Here is a 5,504-nt window from a genome sequence, read left to right on the forward strand (position 1 = left end):
CTCCTCCTCCCGGCCCGCCCGCCGGCCCTCCTCCCGCCGCCGCCGCCGCCGCCGCCGCCTGCACCACGCAACCTCCGCCCTCTCGCCTTCCCTTCGCCGCTCCCCGCCCTCCCGGCCTCACCGGCTCCGGCTCCCGCGGTGGGAGAAGGCTGGTGGGGGAGGGCCGGAACGCTCCGCCATCGGCGTCCGGGCGGGGGAGCCGGGAAACCGTCGCCGCCATCTCCCCACCAGCCCCGCGGAGCGGGAGGGCCCGGAAAGCTCCTGCCCGCCGTGCCCCGGCCTCGGGTTCTCCCCACCCCGCCCGCCGCCCCGCGCCGCCGAGGCCCCGCTCGCGGGGCTGCTCTCTACCTGAAAGCCCCCGCGGGGCCCTGGCCATGGACGCCGCACCCTCCCCGGACAGGCGCACCGGATCCTCCTCCAGGTTTTACAGCCTCCCTGGCCTTGGGGGCCGCCTCTGAGGACCCGGCTTCCCGCCACTTTGGGCCGAACGAGGAGGGGGCGGGGGTGGTCACCTTCCTAGGTCGGGGCCCCAGCCTGAGGAGAAACCGGCCCGAAACACCCCGGAGCAGAGGGTCTCACACGCCCGCCCTCCCCCGCTCCTGCGCGCACACACACCCTGAACCGACACGGATCACAACTACACCCCCTGGATCTACCTCCCCGGCCGGGAGGATAACCAAAAGCCATACCCCGACCGGCTGATAAAAGTCAGAGATGGGCGAGTGGCCCTGAAAGGCAGGCGCAGCAGACTCCAGAGAAACGTGCCGTCCGTTCTCGTCCATTCTCTGAACCCCAGGACACCTGCGGCCTCGTGGATCGGCACCTCAAAGTCCCAGCTACTCGGAGCCTCTCTGTCTCTCTCTCTCTCTCTCTCTCAAATCGGTTCGGAGATCAAACCAAATTAGCTTACCTCTTCAAACTCTTTAACCCACTCTTTTTTGAACAGATATCGACAGACACTTTACCATTAATCTCTGTAAAGATAAATGAAGAATGAAATTGAAGGTCTTACATATATGGATGGGATGAGGTACGACTATTGAATAGGACTGTTTTCACCAGCGCTGCGGAGTTGTTCGTCACATTCATCTGAAATTAACTCACAAGTGGGTACCTGAAATACAAATTTGGGCAGCGCAAATGGCCACCTGGCTTCCTATGGGGACACAGGTGAGCAAGCTTGGACTTGGAGGGACTTCTGCTCTAATCCCATGGTCCATGAACAATTCAACATGGAAGGATTTCAGGTTATCTGGGCCAAAGACTTGAAGAGTGTAACTTCCTGTTTTGCTCCAAAACTAAAACATTAAGTATCACCTTGGAGTGGAAATGTTAGGCCCAGAGCCTAGGGCTACTCCCACAGCCCTCACTGTTTCCTGAGGAATATGGGTGTCTCTTAGAAGAAGTATCTAAGACATATTTGTATATGCGGTTCCTCCTCTTGAAATGTGGCCTTTTGTCAACAACTCTTTATCTTTGAAAGTATGGCATTTGTCTGTATCTGTCACCAGAGTATGTGATCTCAGCCTATTTAAGGATTTTTAAATTCGTGCTTTATATCCTCAATGGACATGAGTTGGAGCAGACTCCGGGAGATGGTGAAGGACAGAGAAGCCTGGCGTGCTGCAGTCCATGCGGCTGCAAAGAGCTGGACAGGACTGAGCGACTGAACAGCAACAAATATCGTATACTTTTAAATATTCAAAAGAAGCTTAGATGTATTTAACTTTCTCATGGGCACATAGGAGAATTGAAGGTAAAAATGGAAGGCTTGTTTATATATGTACACATATATGGGAGACTGCACATATATGGTTTCTCTGAGACCCTCACTTCTGTGTGCTTTCCTCAGAGGACAGGTTAGCTCATCTCCCGTTTCTCTAACCTCTCCTCTCCCATCTCATCATCCAATATGGTCGTCCTGTCTGTGACTCCCCACAGCTAACACGTGAGATGAGTGGGTCAACTTTCCCTTTGCTGTTTGTTTCTTCCAATGTCTGTTTTTCCTTAATGGGAGATTTAGTTAATCTCTACCTTCCTCTCCACTTCTCATTGCCTCAGTTCCTGGTTCTTAATTTCTTCCAGCCTTTATTCTTCACTCATCTGCACTATTATTCTTAGCTCTTAGGCTACACCATTGACTTTTATGTCCACTTCATAACCAGGTTGCATCTGTACCACTTCTGCTCTGCACAGGTAACCTTGCCTCCTACCTAACCATTTATTCTCTTTCCACTCCAGCACTTCTCCGTCTTCTCCCCGATCTCAGCAAAACTGATGTTGTCCTCCTGTCAGATGACCCAGCATTTGGAGGGGCAATTAACTTATAGATGTTAGAATCAAAATCCAAAATAGTCTGACTAGAATATTAGGTCAAAACCTAGGATAAAATATAACTTTGCAAACCTAAAACGATATGATGAAGTTCAAAAAGCCCACGTTTTAAATTTAAGCAGACCTCGGTTTATATTCAAACTCAAACCACCATCTTTTGTCTTGGTTAAGCCAACTTCTATGGGGATTAAAATACTTACCTCATTAGGTTGTTGTGAAGAGTAACTCCTTCATAATCACAGCATACTTCCTGAAACAGTGTTAGTCCCTTTCTTTCCTTGTCTTCTGTACAGTTGAGATTTACTGACTGCCCTATTTGGTTGTTGGTAATGCTGACATTTTCTAAGTCATCAGTTCAGTTGCGTCCAACTCTGCAACCCCATGGTTTCAAAGTCATACAAGCCCGAAAACGGTATACTGACCTGTGAACCTTGCATCCCAGAGCTAGTCACCATCCTAAAGAAATCTTTTGTCTATTTGGCTCAGTCTGGGGACATACAGTATCATCATCACACTCACTTTTCAAAGAAAAACTTAAGACTCCAATAGTAGGCAGTTTGCCCCGAATCACAGCTTAATCGGTAGCATAACCTGACACAGTGACTCCCAAGTGCGAGTAGATCCATTCCTTTACTACGATGTTTCCCCACACCTGTATCGTTCGTTTAACCTTCTGAATGGTTTTCCTGGTTCTCATCTCTGCTCTGTCCTTCCAGCCTGCACAGTGACTGAGCCCCACTGGTTCATTCCAAACTGATTCCTTCATCATTGAATCTTTATCTTTTCAAACTTTTCAGTGGCTCCCCACTGTTTATAGGGTTCAGTCCAAACTCTGACCTCGTGCCTAAAGTTGACCATAATCTTGTCCTAACTTACTTTTCCAAATTTTTTCTAGCCATTTCCCAAAAGGAACTCTCAACTTCATCCCATCCTATTAAACCTACTGTTGGCCCACAAATACCTGCCTTGAATCACCATTTGTGAATGTTTCCTTCCCTTTGTTCCTGAAACAAACAGAAATGGTCCCTCCTCCTTTCCTTCATCTGCAAATCACCCTCCCTTTTTCATGTCCAGCTCACGTTCGCTTTGGAAGCCTACTTTGCACCTTCTGCACAGGGTTTTGTGATCTCTCCAATTGCCGACCTCTTTACGTATGCAGTTAAAGGAGGTAGTCCTTGGTCAGGCGTTATTCCCACCAGGCCCCTCAGTATTGTGCCTGAACAACAGGGGATAGTGGTCCAAAATAGCTGTTTACTAGTCAAATCTGAAAGGGTACCATGTCACCTGATGACCCTTATAAGCTGTTGTTTCTAAGACGTGAGTAAGCAACTAGCCATCCAGAGCAAATTAAATTCATTAAATGAGAGAGTTCCCAAACCTGTCTTCGCCTCAGAATCACCTGGGGATTTGAACACTGATTCCAGGGCCCATTCCAGACCTACTGAGTCAAAACTGGGCGGGAAGGGGGAAGGGATGAAATCTGAAACTCAGAGTTTATTTATATCATGGCTTTACTACTTATTATCTGAGGAACTCTGAGCAAGTTGCTTAACCTCTGTGTGCCGTCCCCTATGAACTGGGGATAATAATAGTATCTCATATGAGTTGTTATGAACATAACAACTTAAACATGAACTTTCCTGCTGGTGGCTCAGCGGTAAAGAATCTGCTTGCAATGCAGGAGATAAGGTTGGATCCCTGGGTCGGGAAGATCCCCTGGAGAAAGAAGTGGCAACCCACTCCAGTGTTCTTGCCTGGGAAATCCCATGGACAGAGGAGCCTGGTGGGTATAGTCCATGGGGTCGCAAGAGTCAGACACGACTTAGGACTAAAGCACCACCACCAATGATGATGCTGCTGATCTAATTATCCAGGGCCAATCTGGTGACCTGAATTTGGGAACCACTGATTTAATGGACTACTCCTTCCTGTGTTAAAGTTTCAAATGTTATGATCTTAAAACTTACGGTATTAGCATTGTTGACATATTACATAAGTCTTACTTGTTTTGAAATGTACTTCAAAGAAGAGCTAAGTAAGCAGATTTTTCAATTAAATTTGCCTATTTAATCCAAATCATAAAATACTTTATGCATGCTTAAAAAAAAAAAAAAAACTAGTTTCTCTTAGGAAAATAACCCATAGCTAAATAGAGTAATCCAACCAGCTTAACATTCAAAGGAAGCAATCAGGAAAGATACGAAATAATACATGATTTCTTCTATTTTTTTCTTCTATTTATGATAATGAGTCAAATTCTTTTTGAAGAAGTAGGTTTTTAATCTTCAGCTTCAATTCATTAGAAAAAATTCATAGCTCATGTTAGTCCACCAAATTCCAAACAATATTTTAATGATATTAAATGTAACTAGCCATAAAAATAGGAAGCAAAAATTTACTTAACCAAAGTCACAAAGTTAAATATGTCTGAATGGGGAATACAGAATGGGTAGCCCCACCTTCTCAACTCTTGACTGATAAATGGCCTATACAAACAAATACACAAAGGCCTTATTTTTATTGTCTGGAATTCCACCAAAAATTCCTAGTATCCTCTCTTAAAGACTCACAGAGCTCTGGGATGGTAGCAGGGCTTAAAAGTGATTCACACTTCAACACTAACTAGTTCAATCAGATGGCCTTTCTAACCTGCGTAGGGTAACAGCTACAGAAAGGAAGATTTGGGACATGTTAAGTTTTGGGGAAAGACGGTGCTTCAGGGCAGGCTGAAGGCCTTGGGGTCAGAGGTTCTGGTGAGAAGAGCCATAAGCAGAAGAAGGGACTGAGGAAAGGAGACGGAGGGACATATAAAGTCTAATCTGTTCAAGTCCAGATTTTGCACGTTGAGAAGACCTAAGCCTCTTGTTTTGAGGACCCATAAGACAGAAAAAACTGTTGTAAGACAGTCATGAACCAAATAGGCTTTTGAGTTTTGGGGACCTGAACACCATGGTAATATTTGATCAGGTTGGGCCATATGGAATTGCAACTCATTTTCTAATGATTCGACCTTGTGTCTATGAGGAAATTATTGGGTTCCAGAATATTGCCCTAAAATCTCTTCTTCCAAGAAACTTTGTCTGATCTTACACACGCCAACTGAGCCCCACACCCACCTGGGGATCAGGTGCCTGCTTTTTGTGATTTTTTTATACCATGTATTAATACTT

At 46.0% G+C, this 5,504-nt stretch overlaps 1 protein-coding gene across 2 annotated transcripts in view; it reads right to left on the reverse strand.

Annotated features, from left to right (window-relative positions):
- The window catches only part of CUL1 (cullin 1), an 89,074-nt gene extending 88,407 nt beyond the window's left edge, over nucleotides 1-667 (reverse strand). The window contains exon 1 of one of the 2 annotated variants that reach the window (XM_010843878.1): nucleotides 349-667. The gene's annotated coding sequence lies outside the window, so the exon portion shown is untranslated. Of the gene's footprint in view, nucleotides 1-121; nucleotides 257-348 lie in introns of those variants that run through there. The other variant, XM_010843876.1, reaches the window with a different exon arrangement.
- Between the last annotated feature and the right edge of the window lie 4,837 nt (nucleotides 668-5,504).

This window comes from Bison bison, unplaced genomic scaffold (assembly GCF_000754665.1).
Source record: "Bison bison bison isolate TAMUID 2011002044 unplaced genomic scaffold, Bison_UMD1.0 scf7180017864191, whole genome shotgun sequence".
NCBI classification, from domain to species: domain Eukaryota; kingdom Metazoa; phylum Chordata; class Mammalia; order Artiodactyla; family Bovidae; genus Bison; species Bison bison.